The sequence below is a fragment of the Lissotriton helveticus genome, chromosome 3_2 (genome assembly GCF_964261635.1).
Source record: "Lissotriton helveticus chromosome 3_2, aLisHel1.1, whole genome shotgun sequence".
Taxonomy (NCBI): domain Eukaryota; kingdom Metazoa; phylum Chordata; class Amphibia; order Caudata; family Salamandridae; genus Lissotriton; species Lissotriton helveticus.
Window position 1 is genome coordinate 509697228 of NC_136062.1, and position 16376 is coordinate 509713603.

Sequence of the window (16376 nt, forward strand, 5' to 3'; positions counted from 1 at the left end):
ACTGCCAAGCCATGTCTGCACTGGACCGGAATCAAGCATCCTAGGACCGCTTTCTGGCTATTGGCCATCATCAGCCAGGATAACTTGACTCCAGTGGTGTGGAGAGTATAGGACTCACGTCTTAGCATACCCGTCCCACTCGGGGTGACAAATGCAAAAACAATAGTTGATGGACAGCATACAGAACAATGTAATACATTCACCCCAGTACAGAGATCTGGGCCTAAATCCATTGTTTTTTTGCACACCACACCAACCCAGTTCAAACATGGCCTTATTCAAATCAGCCTTGACCCTGTGCCTCATGGGAACAGTCCAGCCCGAACAGCTAAGCTATGTCTTCACTGGACCGGAATCAAGCATCCTAGGACCGGTTTTTGGCTATAAGCCGTCATCAGCCAGGATAGCTTGACTGCAGTGGTGTGGAGAGCATGGGACTCAGGTCTGAGCATACCAGTCCCACTCGGGGTGACAAATGCAAAAACAACAGTTAATGGACAGAATGCAGAACAATGTCATACATTCACCCCAGTACAGATATCTGGGCCTAAATCCATCGTTTTTTTTCTCACCACACCAACCCAGTTCGGATATGGCCATATGCAAATCAGCCTTGACCCTGTGCCTCATGGGAACAGTCCAGCCCGAACTGCCAAGCCATGTCTTCACTGGACCGGAATCAAGCATCCTTGCACCGGTTTCTGGCTATCAGCCATCAGGATGACAAATTCAAAAACACAGTTGATGGACAGAATGTAGAACAATGTCATACAATCACCCAGTACAGAGATCTGGGCCTAAATCCATCAGTTTTTTGCTCACCACACTAACCCAGTTCAGACATGGCCATATGCAAATCAGCCTTGACCCTGTGCCTCATGGGAACAGTCCAGCCCGAACTGCAAAGCCATGTCTTCACTGGACCGGAATCAAGCATCCTTGCACCGGTTTCTGGCTATCAGCCATCATCAGCAAGGATAGCTTGACTCCAGTGGTGTGGAGAGCACGGGACTCACGTCTGAGCATACCCGTCCCACTCGGGGTGACAAATGCAAAAACAACAGTTGATGGACAGAATTCAGAACAATGTCATACATTCACCCCAGTACAGAGATCTGGGCCTGAATCCATCGTTTTTTTGCTCACAACACCAACTCAGTTCAGATATGGCCATAGGCAAATCAGCTTTCACCCTGTGCCTCATGGGAACAGTCCAGCCCAAACTGCCAAGCCATGTCTTCACTGGACCGGAAGCAAGCATCCTAGGACCGGAATCTGGCTATCAACCGTCATCAGCCAGGATAGCTTGACTAGAGTGGTGTGGAGAGCACAAGACTCAAGTCTGAGCATACCCGTCCCACTCGGGGTGAAAAATGCAAAAACAACAGTTGATGGACAGAATTCAGAACAATGTCATACATTCACACCGGTACAGAGATCTGGGCCTAAATCCATCGTTTTTTCGCTCACGACACCAACCCATTTCAGACATGGCCATATGAAAATCAGCCTTGACCCTGTGTTTCATGGAAACAGTCCAGCCCGAACTGCCAAGCCATGTCTTCACTGGACCAGAATCAAGCATCCTTGGACCGGTTTCTGGCTATCAACCGTCATCAGCCAGGATAGCTTGACTCCAGTGGTGTGAAGAGCATGGGACTCACGTCTGAGCATACCCAGCCCACTCGGGGTGACAAATGCATAAACAACAGTTGATGGACAGAATGCATAACAATGTCATACATTCACCCCAGTACAGTGATCTGGGCCTAAATCCATAGTTTTTTTGCTCACCACACCAACCCAGTTCAGACATGGTCATTTGCAAATCAGCCTTGACCCTGTACCTCATGGGAACAGTCCAGCCAGAAATGCCAAGACATTTCTTCACTGGACCGGAATCAAGCATCCTAGGACCGGTTTCTGGCTATCAGCCGTCATCAGCCAGGATAGCTTGACTCCAGTGGTGTGGAGAGCACAGGACTCACGTCTGAGCATATCCGTCCTACTCGGGTGGACAAATGCAAAAACAACAGTTGATGGACAGAATGCAGAACAATTTCATACATTCACCCCAGTACAGAGATCTGGGCCTAAAAAAACGTGTTTTTGCTCAACACACCAACCCAGTTCAGACATGGCCATATGCAAAACCCTGTGGCTCATGGGAACAGTCCAGCCTGAACTGCCAAGCCATGTCTTCACTGGACCGGAATCAAGCATCCTAGGACCGGTTTCTGGCTATCAGACGTCATCAGCCAGGATAGCTTGACTCCAGTGGTGTGGAGAGCACGGGACTCACGTCTGAGCATACCCGTCCCACTCGGGTGACAAATGCAAAAACAACAGTTGATGGACAGAATGCAGAACAATGTCATACATTCACCCCAGTGCAGATATCTGGGCCTAAATCCATCTTTTTTTTGCTCACCACACCAACCCATTTCAGACATGGCCATATGCAAATCAGCCTTGACCCTGTGCCTCATGGGAACAGTCCAGCCCGAACTGCCAAACCATGTTTTCACTGGATCGGAATCAAGCATCCTAGGACCGGTTTCTGGCTAATAGCTGATATCAGCCAGGATAGCTTGACTCCAGTGGTGTGGAGAGCATGGGACTCACGACTGAGCATACCCGTCCTACTCAGGGTGACAAATGCAAAAACAACAGTTGATGGACAGAATGCAGAACAATATCATACATTCACCCCAGTACAGAGATCTGGGCCTAACTCCATCGTTTTTTTGCTCACCACACCAACTCAGTCCAGACGTGGCCATATGCAAATCAGCCTTGACCCTGTGCATGGAACAGTCCAGCCTGAACTGCCAAGCCATGTCTTCACTGGACCGGAATCAAGCATCCTGGGACCGTTTCTGACTATCAGCCGTCATCAACCAGGATAGCTTGACTCCAGTGGTGTGGAGAGCACGGGACTCACGTCTCAGCATACCCGTGCCACTCGGGATGACAAATGAAAAAACAACAGTTGATGGACAGAATGCAGAACAATGTCATACATTCACCCCAGTACAGAGATCTGGGCCTAGATCCATTGTTTTTTTGCTCCCCACACCAACCCAGTTCAGACATGGCCATTTGCAAAACAGCCTTGACCCTGTGCCTCATGGGAACAGTCCAGTCTCAACTGCCAAATAATGTCGTCACTGGACCGGAATCAAGCATCCTAGGACCGGTTTCTGGCTATCAGCCATCATCAGCCAGGATAGATTAACTAGAGTGGTGTGTAGAGCACGGGACTCACGTCTGAGCATAGCCGTCCCACTCGGGGTGACAAATGCAAAAACAACAGTTGATGGACAGAACGCAGAACAATGTCATACATTCATCCCAGTACAGAGATCTGGGCCTAAATCCATTGTTTATTTGCTCACCAACCCCGTTCAGACATGACCATATGCAAATCAGCCTTGACCCTGTGCCTCATGGGAACAGTCCAGCCTCAACTGCCTAGTAATGTCTTCACTGGACCGGAATCAAGCATCCTAGGACCGGTTTCTGGCTATCAGCCATCATCATCCAGGATAGCTTGACTCCAGTGTTGTGGAGAGCACGGGACTCATGTCTGAGCATTCCCGTCGCACTCGGGATGACAAATGCAAAAACAACAGTTGATGGACAGAATGCAGAACAATGTCATACATTCACCCCAGTACAGAGATCTGGGCCTAAATCCATCATATTTTTGCTCATCACACTAACCCAGTTCAGACATGGCGATATGCAAATCAGCCTTGACCCTGTGCCTCATGGGAACAGTCCAGCCCGAACTTCCAAGCCATGTCTACATTGGACCGGAATCAAGCATCCAAGGACCGGTTTCTGGCTATCAGCCATCGTCAGCTAGGATAGCTTCACTCCAGTGGTGTGGAGAGCACAGGACTCACGTCTCAGGATACCCGTCCTATTCGGGTTGACAAATGCAAAAACAACAGTTGATGGACAGAATGCAGAACAATGTCATACATTCACCCCAGTACAGAGATCTGGGCCTATATCCATCAGTTTTTTGCTCACCACACCAACCCAGTTCAGACATGGCCATATGCAAATCAGCCTTCACCCTGTGCCTCATGAGAACAGTCCAGACAGAACTGCCAAGCCATGTCTTCACTGGACCGGAATCGAGCATCCTAGGACCGGTTTCGGGCTATCAGCCGTCGTCAGCCAGGATAGCTTGACTCCAGTGGTGTGGAGAGCATGGGACTCACGTCTGAGCATACCCGTCCCACTCGGGGTGACAAATGCAAAAACAACAGTTGATGGACAGAATACAGAACAATGTCATACATTCACTCCAGTACAGAGATCCGGGCATAAATCCATCCTTTTTTTGCTCACCACACCAACCCATTTCAGACATGGCCATATGCAAATCAGCCTTGACCCTGTGCCTCATGGGAAAAGTCCAGCCCTAACTGCCAAGCCAAGTCTTCACTGGACCGGAATCAAGCATCCTAGGACCAGTTTCTGGCTATCAGCCGTCGTCATCCAGCATAGCTTGACTCCAGTGGTGCAGAGAGCACGGGACTCACGTCTGAGCATACCCGTCCCACTCGGGATGACAAATTCAAAAACAACAGCTGATGGACATAATGCAGAACAATGTCATACATTCACCCTATTGCAGAGATCTGGGCCTAAATCCATCGTTTTCTTTGCTAACCACACCAACCCAGTTCAGGCATGGCCATATGCAAAACAGCCTTGACCCTGTGCCTCATGGGAACTGTCCAGCCCGAACTGCCTTGCCATGTCTTCACTGGACCGGAATCAAGCATCCTTGGACCGGTTTCTGGCTATCAGCCGTCATCATTCAGGATAGCTTGACTCCAGTGGCGTGGAGAGCACGGGACTCACGTCTGAGCATACCCGTCGCACTCGGGATGACAAATGCAAAAACAACAGTTGATGGACAGAATGCAGAACAATGTCATACATTCACCCCAGTACAGAGATCTGGGCCTAAATCCATTGTTTTTTTGCTTACCACACTAACCCAGTTCAGACATGGCCATATGCAAATCAGCCTTCACCCTGTGCCTTATGGGAACAGTCCAGCCCGAACAGCCAAGCCATGTCTTCACTCGACCGGAATCAAGCATCCTAGGACCGGTTTTTGGCTATAAGCCGTCATCAGCCAGGATAGCTTGACTCCAGTGGTGTGGAGAGCACGGGACTCACGTCTGAGCATACCCGTCGCACTCGGGATGACAAATGCAAAAACAACAGTTGATGGACAGAATGCAGAATAATGTCATACATTCACCCCAGTACAGAGATCTGGGCCTAAATCCATTGTTTTTTTGCTCACCACACCAACCCAGTTCAGACATGGCATTTTGCAAATTAGCCTTGACCCTTTGCCTCATGGGAACAGTCCAGCCTGAACTGCCAAGCCATGTCTTCACTGGACCGGAATCAAGCATCCTAGGACCGGTTTCTGGCTATCAGACGTCATCAGCCAGGATAGCTTGACTCCAGTGGTGTGGAGAGCATGGGACTCACGTCTGAGCATACCCAGCCGACTCGGGGTGACAAATGCATAAACAACAGTTGATGGACAGAATGCATAACAATGTCATACATTCACCCCAGTACAGTGATCTGGGCCTAAATCCATAGTTTTTTTGCTCACCACACCAACCCAGTTCAGACATGGTCATTTGCAAATCAGCCTTGACCCTGTACCTCATGGGAACAGTCCAGCCAGAAATGCCAAGCCATTTCTTCACTGGACCGGAATCAAGCATCCTAGGACCAGTTTCTGGCTATCAGCCGTCATCAGCCAGGATAGCTTGACTCCAGTGGTGTGGAGAGCACAGGACTCACGTCTGAGCATATCCGTCCTACTCGGGTGGACAAATGCAAAAACAACAGTTGATGGACAGAATGCAGAACAATTTCATACATTCACCCCAGTACAGAGATCTGGGCCTAAAAAAACTTGTTTTTGCTCAACACACCAACCCAGTTCAGACATGGCCATATGCAAAACCCTGTGGCTCATGGGAACAGTCCAGCCTGAACTGCCAAGCCATGTCTTCACTGGACCGGAATCAAGCATCCTAGGACCGGTTTCTGGCTATCAGACGTCATCAGCCAGGATAGCTTGACTCCAGTGGTGTGGAGAGCACGGGACTCACGTCTGAGCATACCCGTCCCACTCGGGTGACAAATGCAAAAACAACAGTTGATGGACAGAATGCAGAACAATGTCATACATTCACCCCAGTGCAGATATCTGGGCCTAAATCCATCTTTTTTTTGCTCACCACACCAACCCATTTCAGACATGGCCATATGCAAATCAGCCTTGACCCTGTGCCTCATGGGAACAGTCCAGCCCGAACTGCCAAACCATGTTTTCACTGGATCGGAATCAAGCATCCTAGGACCGGTTTCTGGCTAATAGCTGATATCAGCCAGGATAGCTTGACTCCAGTGGTGTGGAGAGCATGGGACTCACGACTGAGCATACCCGTCCTACTCAGGGTGACAAATGCAAAAACAACAGTTGATGGACAGAATGCAGAACAATATCATACATTCACCCCAGTACAGAGATCTGGGCCTAACTCCATCGTTTTTTTGCTCACCACACCAACTCAGTTCAGACGTGGCCATATGCAAATCAGCCTTGACCCTGTGCATGGAACAGTCCAGCCTGAACTGCCAAGCCATGTCTTCACTGGACCGGAATCAAGCATCCTGGGACCGTTTCTGGCTATCAGCCGTCATCAACCAGGATAGCTTGACTCCAGTGGTGTGGAGAGCACGGGACTCACGTCTCAGCATACCCGTGCCACTCGGGATGACAAATGCAAAAACAACAGTTGATGGACAGAATGCAGAACAATGTCATACATTAACCCCAGTACAGAGATCTGGGCCTAGATCCATTGTTTTTTTGCTCCCCACACCAACCCAGTTCAGACATGGCCATTTGCAAAACAGCCTTGACCCTGTGCCTCATGGGAACAGTCCAGCCTCAACTGCCAAATAATGTCGTCACTGGACCGGAATCAAGCATCCTAGGACCGGTTTCTGGCTATCAGCCATCATCAGCCAGGATAGATTAACTAGAGTGGTGTGTAGAGCACGGGACTCACGTCTGAGCATAGCCGTCCCACTCGGGGTGACAAATGCAAAAACAACAGTTGATGGACAGAACGCAGAACAATGTCATACATTCATCCCAGTACAGAGATCTGGGCCTAAATCCATTGTTTATTTGCTCACCAACCCCGTTCAGACATGACCATATGCAAATCAGCCTTGACCCTGTGCCTCATGGGAACAGTCCAGCCTCAACTGCCAAGTAATGTCTTCACTGGACCGGAATCAAGCATCCTAGGACCGGTTTCTGGCTATCAGCCATCATCATCCAGGATAGCTTGACTCCAGTGTTGTGGAGAGCACGGGACTCATGTCTGAGCATTCCTGTCGGACTCGGGATGACAAATGCAAAAACAACAGTTGATGGACAGAATGCAGAACAATGTCATACATTCACCCCAGTACAGAGATCTGGGCCTAAATCCATCATATTTTTGCTCATCACACTAACCCAGTTCAGACATGGCGATATGCAAATCAGCCTTGACCCTGTGCCTCATGGGAACAGTCCAGCCCGAACTTCCAAGCCATGTCTACATTGGACCGGAATCAAGCATCCTAGGACCGGTTTCTGGCTATCAGCCATCGTCAGCTAGGATAGCTTCACTCCAGTGGTGTGGAGAGCACAGGACTCACGTCTGAGGATACCCGTCCTATTCGGGTTGACAAATGCAAAAACAACAGTTGATGGACAGAATTCAGAACAATGTCATACATTCACCCCAGTACAGAGATCTGGGCCTATATCCATCAGTTTTTTGCTCACCACACCAACCCAGTTCAGACATGGCCATATGCAAATCAGCCTTCACCCTGTGCCTCATGAGAACAGTCCAGACAGAACTGCCAAGCGATGTCTTCACTGGACCGGAATCGAGCATCCTAGGACCGGTTTCGGGCTATCAGCCGTCGTCAGCCAGGATAGCTTGACTCCAGTGGTGTGGAGAGCATGGGACTCACGTCTGAGCATACCCGTCCCACTCAGGGTGACAAATGCAAAAACAACAGTTGATGGACAGAATACAGAACAATGTCATACATTCACTCCAGTACAGAGATCCGGGCATAAATCCATCCTTTTTTTGCTCACCACACCAACCCATTTCAGACATGGGCATATGCAAATCAGGCTTGACCCTGTGCCTCATGGGAACAGTCCAGCCCTAACTGCCAAGCCAAGTCATCACTGGACCGGAATCAAGCATCCTAGGACCAGTTTCTGGCTATCAGCCGTCGTCATCCAGCATAGCTTGACTCCAGTGGTGTGGAGAGCACGGGACTCACGTCTGAGCATACCCGTCCCACTCGGGATGACAAATTCAAAAACAACAGTTGATGGACAGAATGCAGAACAATGACATACATTCACCCCAGTACAGAGATCTGGGCCTAAATCCATCATATTTTTGCTCATCACACTAACCCAGTTCAGACATGGCGATATGCAAATCAGCCTTGACCCCGTGCCTCATGGGAACAGTCCAGCCCGAACTTCCAAGCCATGTCTTCATTGGACCGGAATCAAGCATCCTAGGACCGGTTTCTGGCTATCAGCCATCATCAGCTAGGATAGCTTCACTCCAGTGGTATGGAGAGCACAGGACTCACGTCTGAGGATACCCGTCCTATTCGGGTTGACAAATGCAAAAACAACAGTTGATGGACAGAATGCAGAACAATGTCATACATTCACCCCAGTGCAGAGATCTGGGCCTATATCCATCAGTTTTTTGCTCACCACACCAACCCAGTTCAGACATGGCCATATGCAAATCAGCCTTCACCCTGTGCCTCATGAGAACAGTCCAGACAGAACTGCCAAGCCATGTATTCACTGGACCGGAATCGAGCATCCTAGGACCGGTTTTGGGCTATCAGCCGTCGTCAGCCAGGATAGCTTGACTCCAGTGGTGTGGAGAGCATGGTACTCATGTCTGAGCATACCCGTCCCACTCGGGGTGACAAATGCAAAAACAACAGTTGATGGACAGAATACAGAACAATGTCATACATTCACTCCAGTACAGAGATCCGGGCATAAATCCATCCTTTTTTTGCTCACCACACCAACCCATTTCAGACATGGCCATATGCAAATCAGCCTTGACCCTGTGCCTCATGGGAACAGTCCAGCCCTAACTGCCAAGCCAAGTCTTCACTGGACCGGAATCAAGCATCCTAGGACCAGTTTCTAGCTCTCAGCCGTCGTCATCCAGCATAGCTTGACTCCAGTGGTGTGGAGAGCACGGGACTCACGTCTGAGCATACCCGTCCCACTCGGGATGACACATTCAAAAACAACAGCTAATGGACATAATGCAGAACAATGTCATACATTCACCCCTATCACAGAGATCCGGGCCTAAATCCATCATTTTGTTGCTCACCACACCAACCCAGTTCTGACATGGCCATATGCAAATCAGCCTTGACCCTGTGCCTCATGGGGACAGTCCAGCCGGAACTGTAATGTAATGTAATGTAAAAAATTCTTGTAGAGCGCGACTTACACCGGATGGTTTCTTGGCGCTGGGGGAGAGGCACAGCAGGGAGGAAATGAGCGCCTATGTGTAGATGCAGCGGAAGAGGTGAGTTTTGAGGAGAGACCTAAAGTGAGGGTAGGAGGGAGAGAGTCTGAGTTCTGATGGGAGTGAGTTCCAGAATGAGGGAGCCAGGAAGGAAAATCTGAGACCTCCATGTTTTTTGCGCCTAAACCTAGGCGTCTGGAGGAGCGAATGGTGAGAGGATCGGAGGTGCCTGGAGGGGACGTAAGGATGTAGAAGAGAAGAAATGAAGGAAGGGCCGATGCCGGCCAGAGATTTATGGGTCAGGCAGCCTAGTTTGAACTTGCAGCGCTCCGATACAGGAAGCCAGTGGAGGGCTTTAAGCAGGGGGCGGACATGGTGATGTTTGGGTTGATGGTAGATCAGGCGGGCTGCCTGGTTCTGTACCAGCTGTAATCTTTTGATTTGATATTGTGGGATGCCTGCATACAGGGCGTTGGCATAGTCAATCCGGGAGATGACTAATGCCAGCAGTGCCAAAGTGAGGGCTTCGGTGGTCAGAAAATGGGCTATTTTCCGGATCTTCCTTAGCTGGAAAAAACAGGAGGACACAGTGGCACTGACCTGATGCTACATAGAGAGATCATGGGAGATGTAAACTCCCAAGCTTTTCACCTTGTCCGCGGGGCAGGGAGAGGGGCCAAGGGAAAGGGGCCAAAAGGAGGAGTTCCAGGGGTTGGATGGGCCTCCGACAAGAACAAGCTCAGTCTTGTCGGGGTTAAGTTTAAGGTGGTGAGCACCCATCCAATTACTGATATGGCAGAGGGTAGACTGAAAGTCCTGGACCGCTTCGTCCGAGGAGTCGAGGTTGAAGACAAGCTGAATGTCATCTGCATAGTTAAATGCAGTGACATTCCTTCCCCGGAGCGAGCATATCAGGGGGGCGAGGTACAAGTTAAATAGGAGTGGTGACAGGGACAAACCCTGCGGGACGCCGCAGGTGAGCTTCATCCTATCAGCCGAGAACTGGGAGAGTCGGACAGATTGGTGGCGGTTCGTCAAGAATGAGAGGACCCAGTTAAGGGCCGTCCCACTGATGCCCGCCTCGTTGACACGGTCGACTAAGATGGTATGGTCGACTGTGTCAAAGGCCGCCGACAGATCCAGGAGGATCAGGGCTTTACTAATGTTGGAGTCGGCACCTCTACGGAGTTCCTCCATGACAGAGAGGATAACAGCCTCCGTAGAATGGGCAGGTCTAAACCCTGCTTGCTGGGAGTCTAGGAAGTTGGAATCCTCAATAAAAGAACTGAGGACTCTGGTTACATGTGATTCGAGTACCTTACTCAGGTAAGGGAGAAGAGAAATGGGACGGAAATTACCCATGACCGCGGGGTCAGCGTTGGGTTTTTTTAGTATGGGAACCACCTCAGCGTTCTTAAACTGGCTGGGGACCTCACCGAGTAGGAGGGAATTGTTCAGGAGGGCCAGCGGAGGGGCAGGGCATGCCGAAAAAGCAGCACGGAGGATCACAGGATGGCAACAATCCGTGGGGGAGCCAGATGAGACTTTATTAAGCAGAGAGAGAAAGTCTCCTTCTAGTATGGGGGGAAGCTGGGTCAGGGAGTGGGGGTTAAGAAAGGGAGTAGCCTCTGTGAGGGACATCACGGGGGATCCAAAGGAGATGCTGTTTTTGATTTTGCTGATTTTATCTGTGAAGAATTGATTGAGGGAATCACATAGTGCCTGAGATGGGAGGGGTTTGATGGTCACCCTGTCCGGGTGTGAGAGCTCCTCCACAATGGCAAAAATTTCTTTAGATTTTTGCGCGGAGTTAAGAATTTTTGTAGAGAAGTAGGCAGTTTTGGCAACTGAGAATGCCTGTTTGGCCAAGTAATGCTTTCACTGGACCGGAATCAAGCATCCTAGGACCGGTTTCTGGCTATCAGCCAGGATAGCTTGACTACAGTGGTGTGGAGAGCACGGGACTCACGTCTGAGCATACCCGTCCCACTCGGGGTGACAAATGCAAAAACAACAGTTGATGGACAGAACGCAGAACAATGTCATACATTCATCCCAGAACAGAGATCTGGGCCTAAATCCATTGTTTTTTTGCTCACCAACCCCGTTCAGACATGACCATATGCAAATCAGCCTTGACCCTGTGTCTCATGGTAACAATCCAGCCCGAACTGCCAAACCATGTCTTCACTGGACTGGAATCAAACATCCTAGGACTGGTTTCTGGCTCTCAGCCGTCATCAGCCAGAATAGCTTGACTTCAGTGGTGTGGAGAGCACGGGACTCACGTCTTAGCATACCCGTCCCACTCGGGGTGACAAATGCAAAAACAACAGTTGATGGACAGAATGCAGAACAATGTCATACATTCACCCCAGTACAGAGATCAGGGCCTAAATCTATTGTTTTTTTGCACACCACACCAACCCAGTTCAGACATGGCCATATGCAAATCAGCCTTCACCCTGTGTCTCATGGTAACAATCCAGCCCGAACTGCCAAACCATGTCTTCACTGGACTGGAATCAAACATCCTAGGACTGGTTTCTGTCTCTCAGCCGTCATCAGCCAGGATAGCTTGACTCCAGTGGTGTGGAGAGCACCGGACTCACGTCTTAGCATACCCGTCCCACTCGGGGTGACAAATGCAAAAACAACAGTTGATGGACAGAATGCAGAACAATGTCATACATTCACCCAAGTACAGAGATCTGGGCCTAAATCCATAGATTTTTTGCTCACCACACCAACTCAGTTCAGACGTGGCCATATGCAAATCAGCCTTGACCCTGTGCCTGGAACAGTCCAGCCTGAACTGCCAAGCCATGTCTTCACTGGACCAGAATCAAGCATCCTGGGACCGGTTTCTGGCTATCAGCCTTCATCAGCCAGGATAGCTTGACTCCAGTGGTGTGGAGAGCACGGGACTCACGTCTGAGCATACCCTTACCACTCAGGGTGACTAATGCAAAAATAACAGTTGATGGACAGAATGCAGAACAATGTCATACATTCACCCCAGTACAGAGATCTGGGCCTAAATCCATCATTTTTTTGCTCACCAACCGCGTTCAGACATGGCCATATGCAAATCAGCCTTGACTCTGTGCCTCATGGGAACAGTCCAGCCGAACTGCCAAGCCACGTCTTCACTGGACCAGAATGAAGCATTTTAGGACTGGTTTCTGGCTATCAGCCGTCATCAGCTAGGATAGCTTGACTCCAGTGGTGTGGAGAGCACGGGACTCACGTCTGAGCATCCCCAGCCCACTCGGGCTGACAAATGCAAAAACAATAGTTGATGGACAGAATGCAGAACAATGTCATACATTCACCCCAGTACAGAGATCAGGGCCTAAATCTATTGTTTTTTTGCACACCACACCAACCCAGTTCAGACATGGCCATATGCAAATCAGCCTTCACCCTGTGTCTCATGGTAACAATCCAGCCCGAACTGCCAAACCATGTCTTCACTGGACTGGAATCAAACATCCTAGGATCGGTTTCTGGCTCTCAGCCGTCATCAGCCAGGATAGCTTGACTCCAGTTGTGTGGAGAGCACGGGACTCACGTCTTAGCATACCCTTCCCACCCGGGGTGACAAATGCAAAAACAACTGTTGATGGACAGAATGCAGAACAATGTCATAAATTCACTCCAGTACAGAGATCTGGACCTGAATCCATTGTTTTTTTGCTCACCACTCCAACCCGGTCAGACATGGCCATATGCAAATCAGCCCTGACCCTGTGCCTCATGAGAACAGTCCAGCCCGAACTGCCTCGCCAATGCTTCTCTGGACCAGAATCAAGCATCCTAGGACCGGTTTCTGGCTATCAGCCGACATCAGCTGAATAGAAACGAAGGAAACCCTGCCAGGGTCAATTTCAAGGTCCCACTAGGGGATCCTCACACTCAAACAAAGGGTGACAAGAGGTTACATATCAGAGCTGACATTGATTCACATAGGGTCAATATATATATTTTTTGAAAAAATATATATTTTAGTTATCATTGATTAAGCTGGACTAAATATAGAAGATTCCACATAGGTGCTTAGAAAAAACATATAAAACGCCAATTGATTTAGGATCTAATATGCAGTGTGCCATAAGAGTTTTAGAGTAACGTACATTTCTTCAAGTCCCACACACTCCCACAGTCATCCACTACAGATACTCTCACTCACAACCTCAAGCAATACAATATTTACACAATCATACATAGACCATTAAAGAGATACATGACAGCCTGCAAAAAAAGTTTTCCAATAGCCGCTAGAGCTGAAACTGTAACATGGAGGCAATACACAGTAAACAAGATGGTAAAACATGAGCTACATAGATGCCATCCATGTGGGTCACGCCAACGCCCTTTTCGATGCTGAGCCTAATTAGGCTGCACCTTCATCAGGGCGAGGAGGGCCATGGGGGGGGGGGGCAGGGACAGGCACAGTGTGGATGAAGGAAAGTTTAATTTAAAAAGACGTTTTCATATAAATTGATCATAAAACATTCTTCAACATGATACTTTTAATTAATCATCAGACATTTCTCATCATCGGTCTGGTTTCTTAATAACAGTTTATATACAATAGAGGTAAAAAAGAAATTCGTTTTCTTACACATTAAGTTGATAAAAATAGCTCTATGTGTGTGTCACCGCTCTGATAGGTAGTCGTCACTCAGTACATATTGTGGTTCCTCTAGGGAAGTGTGTTCACAGGGGCTCAATCAGACATTCATTCGACCATTCAATCACATTGGGAAATCGATGTCTATTGGCAACGAGCCATTTACTCTTAGTCCCTACAGGAGAGGTAGTGAGGTGTTTAATGGCAAGGTCTAGGAAATACATGGGGGGAGAGTGAATCTAACTACATAGTGATCAACTAGGAAACTTACCACTTTTTCACACTATGTGGGAAGGTTACTTTGGACGGTCAGAGTTCGTGGAGTAACTGATTCTGCTTCAAGGAAATAACTACGTAGATATGTGGTGCATCCTCCAGTAGGTTATTTTCCCGGGGGGCGCTTCCAATCTCCAGAGGGCCCGTGAGATGGGTGGTCCTAGGCTTAACAGAATAGAAGTACAGATCAGAAATGGCGCATAGGAGAGCACGGACGGAGTGGATTAAGTTAAATGACCTCATAGCTATCTGTTCCGCTCGTGCGGACTAGTTAATCAGTTTCAGATTTATAGTCCAGAGTAATAAAGGTACCTGAGGGGGTATAGGAGCCAGGTGTTCCACGGGCTGAGAGATTCCTTTCTTATACAAACGTTCAGTTCTGAGTAGATGCTCTTAGTTACCTTCTGTGAGTCGTTCTAATTCCAGGGGCCGCCCCCTGCAGAAAACATATATATACATTGCAATAATTATAGATGGGGCTGGGGCGAGATTAGACTGAGACTAACATGATGGCGACTTTCTAGGATTTATTGTAAAGAACGTATCACAGATAGAGTGGTCTATATGTCGGCAAGAGATGATTGAAGTGTGAGTAATACATCACAATGCTGCTAAAGGGACTCACAGGATTTGAGGGTCCAGATCAGAGGTCTCAAAAGTTCAAGGTGGGTCTTCGCATGCTCTGTGGGTCGGGTCTGTTCCCCGTCAGGGAGGGACTGAATGAGGGGACCCTGTAGAAAGAGCGCATGAGTTAGTCTCCACCAGGGCAGGGGGAGTTTAGGCATGTGCAGTAATGACGAGCCAGTAGGTTATCGGAGAGTTTCTTACCTCAAAGTAGTAGGGCAATCGGACTCTCAGAGCAATCGATTCTATTATGGCAGGGGATACGGACAGATTCAAAGAGCGGTCCTGCCAAATATAAAAGGACATCGGGTTAGCGAGGCTCAACCGGATGAATCGGCATACTTCACGTCAAGGTCACAGCATAGCGGGAGCGATCTAATTACCTGGTTCGAGAGTGGTAGCGCGGACCGCAGAGCGGTGTCTTCTACGAAGGCCGACATCAGCCAAGATAGCTTGACTCCAGTGGTGTGGAGAGCATGGGACTCACGACTGAGCATACCCATCCCACTCGGGGTGACAAATGCAAAAACTACATTTGATAGACAGTATGCAGAACAATGTCATACATTCACCCAAGTACAGAGATCTGGGCCTAAATCTCTCATTTTTCTGCTCACCACACCAACCCAGTTCAGACATTACCATATGCAAATAGGCCTTGACCCTGTGTCTCATGGTAACGATCCAGCCCGAACTGCTAAATCATGTCTTCACTGGACTGGAATCAAACATCCTAGGACCGGTTTCTGGCTCTAATTACCTGGTTCGGGAGTGGTAGCGCGGACCGCAGAGCGGCGTCTTCTACGAAGGCCGACATCAGCCAGGAAAGGTTGACTCCAGTGGTGTGGAGAGCACGGGACTCACGTCTTAGCATACCCGTCCCACTCTGGGTGACAAATGCAAAAACAACAGTTGATAGGCAGAATGCAGAACAATGTCATACATTCACCCCAGTACAGAGATCAGGGCCTAAATCCATAGTTTTTTTGCTCACCACACCAACCCAGTTCAGACATGGCCATATGCAAATCAGCCTTGACCCTGTGCCGCAATGAACAGTCCAGCCCAAACTGCCAAGCCATGTCTTCACTGGACCGGAATCAAGCATCCTAGGACCGGTTTCTGGCTATCAGCCGACATCAGCCAGGATAGCTTGCCTCCAGTGGTGT